The sequence below is a fragment of the Thermobia domestica genome, chromosome 8, assembly GCF_964235325.1.
Source record: "Thermobia domestica chromosome 8, izTheDome1.hap1.1, whole genome shotgun sequence".
Lineage (NCBI taxonomy): Eukaryota > Metazoa > Arthropoda > Insecta > Zygentoma > Lepismatidae > Thermobia > Thermobia domestica.
This window is the reverse complement of record NC_137461.1, coordinates 242,028,660-242,040,669: the sequence shown is the minus strand read 5'-3', so window position 1 is coordinate 242,040,669 and position 12,010 is coordinate 242,028,660. Positions and strand designations below refer to the sequence as shown.

The 12,010-nt window shown below is 37.4% G+C and overlaps 1 protein-coding gene across 2 annotated transcripts in view; it reads right to left on the bottom strand.

The window, feature by feature from the left end:
- The window catches only part of LOC145693508 (uncharacterized), a 78,044-nt gene extending 67,926 nt beyond the window's left edge, over positions 1-10,118 (bottom strand). Inside the window, exon 1 of one of the 2 annotated variants that reach the window (XM_081769574.1) lies at positions 10,022-10,118. The gene's annotated coding sequence lies outside the window, so the exon portion shown is untranslated. Of the gene's footprint in view, positions 1-9,781; positions 9,910-10,021 lie in introns of those variants that run through there. The other variant, XM_081769575.1, reaches the window with a different exon arrangement.
- Between the last annotated feature and the right edge of the window lie 1,892 nt (positions 10,119-12,010).

The following is a 12,010-nucleotide window of genomic DNA, read 5'->3' as shown; positions in this document are numbered from 1 at the left end:
ATACTACTACAGGAAATAAAAACAACAACAAAAATAACAATTACTAGTACTATAAAAACTACTGCTACACTGGGCAATTGTTTTTAGAGGACTTGAGTTTTGAGAATGGAAGAGATTATTAGTTTTTAGGGGGAGTGCGCCATCAGCTTTGGGGGGGATGGGCACCCCTGCACGTACATGATGTACTGCAAGGAGAAGGATTTTATCAGTTCCATGCTCAAGGAGTGCAATATCTCTATCCAGGAGACAGTGAACTACGTATTGGTTTCTCCCAATGGATACAAGAGCATCCTAATGTTTTGCAATTCATCTTGTTCACCGATGAGACCACTTTCACTAGAAATGGGATAAACAACACCCACAACTGGCATCATTGGAGTGACGAAAATCCTAGGGCAACCACAGTAAGACAATACCAGGAACGATTTTCTGTAAATGTTTGAGCGGGGATTATCTGTGATCAGATCATTGGTCCTTTTTTTTTTCCCCAGCGTTCAACAAGTGAGTATTATTTGGATTTACTTCGCCATGAATTACGCGTACTACTTGAAGATGTAACACTTCAAATTCGGACGTCCACGTACATACGTCCCACTCATGCGACACAAGCTGTATGTCAATATCTTGATTCCAAGTTCCTCATCGGGAGATGGGTCGCGGAGGACGGAGGTAGATTATTCACTGGCCGCCCCGCTCCCCGGATCATCCACCTTTGGATTTTTGCTTTGGTTGAAGGACGTTGTGTACAGACAAAAGCCCAACTCACGAGAAGGATTAATTCATATCATTCTAGAGGCATTCAACACCGTCAAAAAACGCCGAGAAGACATCCATCGGACAACACTGCATATACTAACGAGCATTGCAAAGTGCATTGACGAGGATGGTGATATCTTTGAAACTTTGCTTCACGCACAAATTAATTACGTTGAAGTTTGACGCTAGTAGGTTTACGTCTCTATCTGTATGCATTATTGTTTATGTATTACAAGTAATTGTATTAGAAGTAATTATTTATCATTTCCACAACCCTATTGTAATGGACATTCTGGTGTAGTATATTGTAAGAAAACTTTAATTCAAGTGGGTTTTGTTTCACTACTATATGTTGTTCAGAACTGTAATTAGTGATCCCCCATAGAAATGTCGAGCTCTCGTATGTTAGGGAATAGTATTGTATTACCCATTTTGCATAAAAACATTCATTTATTAATACCCAACCATTGTCATCTATGGAAAGCTGTAACACTGTTAAGTTATTAGAGTAAATAGTAAGAATGCTTTTCTTTAAGGCTTCTAATGAAGTTAAAAACTTGACACCTCATCTGGATCTTTGATATATACTGTCATTTTCACCTAATGAAATACTGTTCTTCAAGCAACAGTTTCCACTCAAAAACAGTGCAAAATTGTTTTTTAAAAAGGGAATTTTATAGGGAAATTCGAAAATTTTTCCTCCATTACTTCCCTCTTGTATGCAGTACTGGGACAATCTATATACTACCTGCAAGCCTGTTTCATTAGCTTTCAAACGAGGTATAATATGTAAGATAGCCCCAGTTACAGGGTGTTCTAGAATGTTTCAAACGAAAATCTGCAAGTGCAAGAGGCAAAAAAGTTACCCCCACTCCTACATCCGGAACGAGGGGGAATATACCCTATGTTCACATAAGCATTTTTACTTAGAATGACCACCCCTGTCACCTCCTAAAATCTTTGAAAGAAAAGATAATCTTCAGGTGAGACATGATATTTGGGAGACTATTAAACGGAATGATGTTTCTTATTGAAAAGTGGAACTGCTTACCAAACGAAGAACAATTAAATGAAATTTCTATTTTAGCCTATCACGAATATGCACGAAGGTTATAGAAGACGGCGATATTGGTAATGAATTAAATGCTAAAACGAAAGAAGTGAGAGGGAACGGGAGAACCACAATAAAACTCACATGCACGGCTAATGCCCACAATGAAATTCACTCGGCGCGAGCTATAATCGAACCAAGAACCTCACGCACGAGAGATGTAATTTACCACTGAGCCATGCCGGCCCCACAAAACAAAAGGGTGAAACAATGTCGTGAAAGGAATGTCTTAGTTCCAGATGTATGTCTATTTCTCTTGGAAGAGCTATTAAAGTGCTTAACATTAGAAAATGCCGCAGGAGAGTTTTTACTAAAATTCTATGTTAGATTATAAACTACGCCATTATTATTGTAATAGGTAATTAACGTAACTTGACAGACAGGTGACAAATTCTTTGTTGATTTACTCTGTAAATGTAGTTGCGAGAGTTTGAACATACTTGATATTAACGACAAAACGCAACGATTTCTGCTGAAACACATTTAACCACTCCTGTCTCCAGACCGGTAGTAAGAAATGTGCACACTTCCTTCCCAGTGTAGCTATTAGAAGATAAACCCGTAACGCTGTTAGCCTAAATTGCTGCTTCACCCCTCTAATATCTACATTTTCAATTATTTGTAGTTTTTAAACCAACGAGGGAGATATCTGTACATTGTAAATTGCCTTTATAGTGAATAATAGTGAACAATACACCTGTGAGAGAATCTTTCCTAATGAGAACGCTCTGATGACCTATCTCTTTGGGGTACTTATGGTATAATGGGTGTTTCATGGTACATTGCGTTATAACTCTCCTATTTGAGCTTTTTCGTCCGTTCTTTTTTTTTTTTTTTTTTTTTTTCAAGTCCGGACGCATTGTAGAAGACCTTACGTATGGCTTCACACCTTCCTGCGTCGTGATATAGGAGGCTTATTTTTGCACGTAGAAGATTGAAATTTTGCACAAACATTCAGTCCACCGAGTAGTATTTACCAGATTTTTTTTTCAGATTTCTGCATTTAAACAGGGGGATCCAGAGGAGCAAAATGTTGAAAAAATGGATATTTTTTACCAAAAAATCCCTTTCTTCAAGATTTTCCCGCCTTAGATACATGATGGAGACATATGAATGGTACCGCCTGAAAGGCAGTTCTATTCTGAAGAGAATGATGGGCGAAACATGACCAGTGGCGAAGGGTGATAGTTTCAAGAGGGTAGGCCCAATGTTCTACTACTACTAATAATAGTAATAACGATAATAATAATAATAATAATAATAATAATAATAATAATAATAATAATAATAATAATAATAATAATAATAATAATAAAATGAAACAGATTCGACATAAATATTTTACTACAGAAATACAAGAAGACGAATTCACGTAAATTTAATGCAATTGCAGTTCATCGACAGCACTTATTCCATCCGGAACTCAATTTCCATAATGAAATTGACGTATGTGACTCATAGATGATCTTAATTCGCCATAATGCAATTTACTTGTTTTAATTGGCGTGATCGGGTGAAGAAGATGGACTATCACATTATCTGCGCCTCACAAGAAACATATGTTGTTTAGTCTACATGTACTGAAACAAACTCTGCTTGTAAAATTTTATATTGTTCAAAACACATGACAAGCATTCAATCAAGATATTTTGTGTCACTTAATTCCCCTTTAAAAACAGAATCAGACTTAAATAATCAGTCTTATATATATTGTACCAATGCATGCAGAACTCTCTTGCCCTCTGTTTGTTCTATTTTCAACACAGGCGTTAGTCTTCGTTCCTTAATAACACATTAATTTCCAAAAGACCACTGACATAGAAGGTTCTTTAATAGGAATTATGTTACGTATATTCATATTTTCCACTTACTGACATTTTCTCTCATTCACTTTTGCAAATGTAAGAAAAAAATCACTCACAATATCTCAAAAAACACACTCTTTCTAATGAACCCAACGAGTCTGATTTCGTACAGGTTTGCGCCAAAGCAACGGAATAAAGGGACATTAATAGTTTGCGATAATAGGTGTAGCGCCTTTAGAATTTCTTGTTCCAGTTTTTGCATTGCGTTAGAGTCCGCAAAATTAAGCAAAATTGGAACGGAATGGAGCCCACTTTATCTTGCTCTTTATTTGGTTGATATATCGAATCGAAATCGAAGGTCTCGAGAGAAACTAGTAGGTAGAAACGAAAGTCGATAAGCGCTGAGGCCGGTCTCTTTCGCAGCTTATACCCTGGTGAAGAAAACATCATTTCCAACACGTTCTCTGGCGGGATTTTCTGAGTAGCTTGTCGGTAGTTCTACTGCCCCCTGAGACACTGCTCGGTGAGCCTCCCAGCAGTGGTGCCAACCATGATTTCTTTATCGAACAATTTTTTTCAACTTAGGAAATATCATGCATTCGGTGCAAGGAAAGTGAATTAATTATAAATTATAATTTCTGAAAGTAAATGGGTAGGCCGGGCCTCAGGGCCTCTTACCACTCTTCGCCACTGAACATGACCCTAGGGTAATTAGGGTTGTCTCAGGGAATTTTTATCAAAATATACTTCTGTATGCGGGAATATTGGACATTTTCGGTATTTTTTTTTTGCGGGCTTCTTTTTGCACCTAGAAGATTGAAATTGTGCACAAACATTTAGTCCACCTAGTAGTATTTAACAGACTTTTTCAGATTTCTGCGTTAAAACAGGGGTGTCCAGAGAGGCAAAAACTTTAAAAAAGGGATATTTAGACCAAAACTTTCCTTTTTTCGGGATTTTCCGGCCTTAGATACACAATGCAGACATGTGAATGGTACCGGATGAAAGGCAGTTCTATTCTGAAGAGAGTGATTGGCGGATTATAGTCCCAAGGTAAATAAAGATGTCTCAGGATTTTTTTTTTACCTGAGATCATGGTCTTTTGCGGTAACTTGGGGCATTGTGGGGATTCTTGATAAAGGTCCTTAGTATTCAAGATAGAAACTTGAAATTTGGCGCACACATTCAGTCTATCAAGTATTATTTATCAGATTTTTTTAGATCTCTACGTTCACACAGGGCCGTTTCAGAGGTGCCAAAAGTATGAAAAAAAATTCTCCCGAAGTTTTCCATTTGACATTACTTTTCCCTCTCCTGGTATATGGTATGGTCATACAAGTGGTACCATTTGAAAGCCAGCTCCATTCTGAAGAGAATGGGTATGAACCATGATTCTAGGATAAATAGTGACGATGCAGTAGCTGCTTGACTGAAAGTCTAAAAAATATCCCCAAAACCCAGGTACCCGAAAAGGTGAACAATACACCTGTGAGAGAATCTTTCCTAATGAGAATGCTTTCATGACCTATACAGCGACACCAGTGTCTTAAAGAAACATCATTTCCATCTTATCGTATCAAATTGGCATTTAACGTGTTATCTAAAGATTGTGAGTCCGACTGAAACGAATTTATAATAGCACCGATTATTTTATTTGAAATTGTGGTTATTACATTAGCAAACTGAGACTAATAAAGACACTGTTAACTATAATGTCTGCGTATCCTCAGACTTGCAGAGAACATACATTTTGCAACAAATTACATTCATTACCTGTCGCAAACTGAACTACTTTCTAACGTAATATAGAATCTTACTAAAAACTCTTCTTTTTAGTACATCTGCGCCATCCGCCGATATTTAAGCATTTTATATCCAATAGTTAGCCTATGTCTCGTCTCTTACATATCTTTTCTCGAAAATTCAGTTTTGTCTTGTTTCATGGACTACCGTAACTGCGAGAAGTTAGCAGCTATCAGGACGGTTTAATGTTTGACCTACTGTTAGATAGTTTTTACGAATTCAGTACAGAAACGACCTTAAATCATCCACGCTCAATGTCATCTGCAGGTGACACTACTTTAAAGGCGTCTTCTTCCTTGTACTATATGTCGACTTCGAAACATAGGTAAGTAGCAGGGTTGCCACACTCCAGACTCGTGATGATGCCAAACATGGGTCTTAATTATGCTAGATTTTTGTAAATTATGCCAGATTTTCAAATTATCCTTCCTAACTAATTTTAAAGATCCGCTCCTACTTATCTTCATTATTTTAATGAAGTGTTTCAACTGTATTTATGTACAAAGCTAATATGACGCTGTCTGGAATGATAATGAAAGAAATTGGTAAATGGTACATTATAGGGGAGGAAGGTCGAATTTATATTTTATGAATAGATAACATTTTAAGAAACATATACACAACATGCCGCTTCCGACACAGGCCTGAAGCATTTCTTTTAGTGTATTACTAGCTGTCCCCTGTCGCTCATACCCCTCCCTCTCAAGTTGTAAATTGAAAGGGACAAAAACATCTCAGATAACCACACATTCAGGTTTCAGTTGACAGTAATAAAACTATGGGTAAGTTAATATGCGTTGTAGAGTCACGTTTTGTTATTTTTGAACATTTCTCTAAATTCAACAACAAATTACAATCACGGAAATACTGACTGGTTTCATTGCTTCAACTAAGAAGAATAATTCCAGACAGTCCTTGAACCATCTAAATTTTCGTTCTTTTTCTGTTCACCAGAAGGAAGAATGAAATTATGCTAGATTTGGCCAAGATGTTAAAGTCAAGATGCAAGATGCTAAATGCATGTGAATTATGCTAGATCTAGCACCAAGATGCTAGATATGGCTTCGTAAGTAGCTAGTGCTACTGTGATTCACTAGGACCCTCTGGTGGAAGATTGGTGAACAAGAAGACGCCTTTAAAGTAGTTCGCCTGTAGGTGACGCTGGGCGTCGACGAATACATTTTCGATCTCACAAATTTGATATTGTTTAACTTATCCTTTTTGTTTTATTCAAAAACTTATGAACAAGCAATAAATTTCGTCTAAAAGTAGTACCTCTAGCAATACTGCCATACGGCTGATGTTACTTGTAGACAGAAACGATAGTGCATAACATTCCATTTATTCCGAAAATTTCATCTCCCAACTATTTTGAATGCGAACCTGGTACTTATCTGAAAGTTTTTATACATAGAAAGAGAGGCTCCGATATTTACCTTCAGTAATTATGAACTACCGAATTAACTTCATTGTTCATAAACAGAATTAAATTTTCCGTCTTTAGAGCTTTTGGATACCAGTAAAATATTTCTGGATAAACGTTTTTGTGGCAGGGCTTAAGGAAGGGCTTAGGGAGGCTATAGCCCCGAGGCTCCAAGTAGACAGGGACTTCTACTCTGATCAAAATCTGGGGCTGCCGTGGCTCAGTGGTAGAGCGTTCCCCTCTGGTGCATGTGGTCCTGGCTTCAAAGCCTGTTCCGGCCAAGTGCACATTGTGGTGGACAAACACCGTGTGCGTGGATTTCCCTGGGGTTCTCACATTTCCTCCCACTTTCTTCATTCCACCATTTCATTCATTTCTCATTATCACCGTCTCCTTTAGCCTAACCGGCATAATCGTGGCACGTAAAACTCAAAAATGTCATTATATTTCATTTCTGATCAAAATCTCAACTGGTTATCCAAATAGAATCATGAAGATACAATCTTCATCATAAAAATAAAATATGACCAAAAATATCAAATATATACCCGTAACTTTCCTACTGTACTTTTACAGAAATGTATTAGATGAAGTCAGCTGGGGCCATATATATATATATATATATATATATATATATATATATATATATATATATATATATATATATATATATATATATATATATATAATTCCCGGACCTCCAGATGGATTAATCTAGCCCTGATCTGTCGTAATAGTATTTATTCTAGAAATGCAGTAAGTATTCTTAGCAATGAACACATGTTATTCAATGCCGTACGCAACGAGAGTTTCCGGGTTTTAATTCTTTCCATGAGCGAGATGATATGCAAAAATAAGCATTTACTGCATTTTAAACAGTCCTCATATAACCTTTCAACTGAAAAGTATGGTAAGCGCAAATCAACACAGGTGAATTTGTGTGTTTTCGTATTATTGACGATTAAGCCCTTGTTTATCGGTATTTACACCCCCAAACCCAACAAATTGTTTAGCCTCTCTTTATTTGTTCCAATATAGTTATGCGTAAGAAAAACAACATAAAATAACTGACAACATACAATACATTAAAGACTTCCTTCGATATTGTTTTTGAAACAGAATCTCCATGAAATTTCTCTATCTTATGGACAGTATCATTTTCTCACATATCGTATTTTAATCTAGATTTTTTAAACATGTCAGCCCTGGGAATTTGGCCGCCCTGCACTGAGGCCCTGTAAGCCGTACGCAAATACGAATCGCTTTTTAGTTAACACGCTAATCTGTGATGCTAAGGTCTAGACTTGATACTTTCTGACAACACGTTTTCATCAACCATTTAAGAGTCTTCATTCCGGCGAAATTAAAATACAGCTAATTCTACAGTAATTATGTGATATCTTCAAATACATAAAAGATAATCGAAATGTGGAATAAGAGCGCCCTAGATAATATTATTTTACATGAGAAACCGTTATCACGACTCACTTATCTGCTTTCGATTTCGAGCCATTTTGAAATCGGCATTTATTTTCGCGTTTCTAAACAGCTGAAAACGGAAAGCCACTAGGTGACTTGTGATAACGGTACCTCACGCAAAATAATATTGTCTAGGGCGCTCTTGTTCCACATTTCAATTATCTTTTATCTATTTGAAGATATCACATGATTACTGTAAAATTAGCGGTATTTTAATTTCGCCGGGATGAAGACTTTTAAACTGATACACATAAACCAAACTAAATAGGAGTGGCCTCTATTGTTCCTAAATATTTTTATAAGTTCCCAGTATCTAAGTGGTTGGCAATCCTTGTTTTCGCCCTGGCTTTGACTTTCAGTTCGAACCAGGATTTCCTTCAGAAATAATGTTCCAGGTGGGCACCAGGCCCGTATAGGGGGAAGGCCCCCCTAAAGTTTTGCTTGCCTCCTAAAATTTTCAGGGTAGGCTTGCAAATGAACGATAATATGGTGATGAACTATCATATGGTTGGATCGCCCCCCCCTAACTTCAGCCGGCCCCCTACATTTTTGAGCTGGCTATGGCCCTGGTGGGCACACATAGTATTCGGATGGGCACATATTATTACTCTTCTATTTATTATTATATTATAGACGTATTATTTTGGTCTCGTTGGGGAGCACTCTCAGAGTTCCAGGGAAGCAGTGTCCTCCGAAAAACATGTCTGGAAGAAACACTGTTTCGAACATAGTTTGTATTAAAACATTGAAATACAATTTGATTTTAAACCACATGGACTTTTATGCATTTTGGTGGTGATTAGTTTGTTTGCAGTCCCTTTCAACATCCAGACTGTATGAGACGTGGTCTTACAGTTTAACGTGGGTTATGGAGCATAGAAGCTTCCACTTGGAATCGAACCAGGGTTTCCCATATCAAAAGCGCGTACGATAACCATAAAGAGCTCTTCCGTGGCTAAGTGGTTAGCGTACGCGCCTTTGGCGTGGGACACCAGGGTTCGATTCCCGGCGGGAGCTCATGTGGTTCGGATTCCACGTTAATCAGTAGGTCCACGTCTCATATAGCCTCGCTGCTGAACCGGACGTTAAACTCAACTCAATTCAAGCTAACTATACAGCCAGGAGGGAAAATTTTATATACATTTCATTTACACAATCTTTCATTATGTATTTAATTATTCTTATAGGCGTGTTTTGATTGTTTTAAAAGTTTACGCTTATATGTTAACGGAGTCTGGGGATCGAACCAGGGTTCCGTACGTCACGGAACAACTCCGGCGAGATTCTCAGTGAAAAGAACGATGTCTTTAATTTTAATGTGTATCACATGAAACGAAATATTGTAGTAATAGATACTTAAAATACACAGACATTAATTTGCAATCACAATGTGAGGCTACTTACACTAAGTTAGCTCAACACAACACAAGGTTTCAGTGAACAACGTGTTTCCGCAGTGCACATGCATTCAGCAGATGTATACAAAACTCAAAACAACTCAAAAACGTTAATACCTATTGAACGTCACACGCTCTAAAATTAATATTAAAGTTTATAAAGTGTTAAAAAGAGGAAGAAGAATAAGAAAATATATAAATATCGCTATTTTATGTTAAATCAATGCAATAAGATTAAAATACTTACATTGGACTCGTCCAAACTGCAGTCGTTGTCAGGAATCAATAAACTCCTCTGGTTTCTGCGGCGACGTCACACAAGCTACTTGTTGCGTCGAAACATGGTAAAACAATGACGCATCGACAAGCGTAATCGCGGGTAATATTGATATGGCGTCAAATCGTGTGTAACAAAACAATAATTCAATATGTAAATAGGTTTCCGTTTTGTGTGACCTATTAGGTAGTTTATTAGGTAGACATAGGAACCAGGGATGTATGCAGGGCAGGGCCGTGCCGTGGAAAATCAGCGCCCGGGGCGAGAGTATACGACGGTGCCCCGATACATATATTCCAAACAATTTTTCCTACGTTTTTTTATTTTTCTCCCGAATTTTTCGCCCCCTTACTTTGGCGCACGGGGCCGTCGTTCCACTCGCCCCCCCCCCCCCCCGAGGGCACGGCCCTGATGCATGGGGTTGGTCCTGAGGGTCTGATCCTCGCGAAATTCCAATTTTTCTTTAAATTTAGTCTAATTTTAGGCGTAATTTTACGAAATTTTAATAATTTATCCTCATATTGAATTCGGAATCCCCCCCCGAAATAAAGTCCTACGCACGTTCCTGATAGGAACTTCTATAGAAAAAGAAGATTTTCTTTTCAAGAAATAATGACAGTGGAGAAAGTACGGTTTTTAGAAGCTCCTTTCCAGGGACGAATCTAGATGGTAAAAACTGGGGAGGGGGCAGCCAGAACCGAGACTGATAGAAATATCATGAATTTAATATAAACTTTCAAAAATATATAAATTATAGTTTAAATTATTTTTTTCTCTCATAAAACTGAGGGCCTACGCCCCCCGTCCCCGGGCTACATCTGCCACGGCTTCTTTCGCAAATAGTAAGCGATTATGTACATCTATTGTAGACCTTCTACAATAACAAAAGAAAGATACTCGTAAAGAACTCCTTTGTGGCTAAGCGGTTAGCGTACGCGAAGACCAGGGTTCGATTCCCGGTAGGAGCTTATGTAGTTCGGGTTACACGTTAATCAGTAGGTCCACGTATGGTATAAATTCGCTGCTGAACGTGACGTTTAACTGAAAATCAACTCAATTTGTAACATGATAGGCAGTGCCTAACTGAAGCAAGAATGTGTAGTGAAGATCATAAAGTTACTTCAAAACAATTCTAGAAATACTAGCTTAGCCAGGACAATTCTGGACTTACATTATCTGTCTCTCCAGGAATTGTTCAAAACTACAGACGTCTCAGGTTTTCTCCAAGTACATAAGCTCATATCACTCGTGTAATATTTAATAAAACATTTTTTTTTATTAGTCAAAATAGAATAAAATGAAATATTTAAGTTTAACGTTCCACGATTAAGCTTTTTAGGCTAAGGGAGACGATTATTAAGGCTAATCAATAATGATGGAAGAATTGGTGCAATGAGAAAGTGGTAGGAAACAGAAGTACCCCGATAAAAAAACACGATACTGTCTACCACAAATTTACTTGGCCGGTGATAGAACCAGGGATATCACACACCAGAGGTAAGCGCTCTACCACTTCTTTATTCTCTTCCTTTCTTCTTTAAATTTAACTGATTCACCGTATGTTCCTCATTAACTTGCTTACTTACTTATTACTAGTTTCTACTTAATTTTACTAATTTTTTTTTTACTTTTTTTTTAACTCGCTTTACCAGTAACCAAGAACGACAGGATAAAATAGGTCGTCGTGAGTGGGAAGGGGAGTCGCTAATTTAAAACTCAAATCGGATAATTTAGAAAATAAATTAAAATAAAATAAATGAATTTCAATATTGTCGCTTTATGTGGATGTTTTGTTAACTGCTTAATTTAGTATCGGACTTCCGAAGAGAAACATCACAAGAATTTAATGACCGTGTCTATAGCGACAATTCCCAGTCACGACCCCTCTTCAGTTTTATTAGAAATAGGAAAAGGAAATGTAAAGAAGTCAAGAAGAAAGTCGGAGAAAAGAAGGAAAAG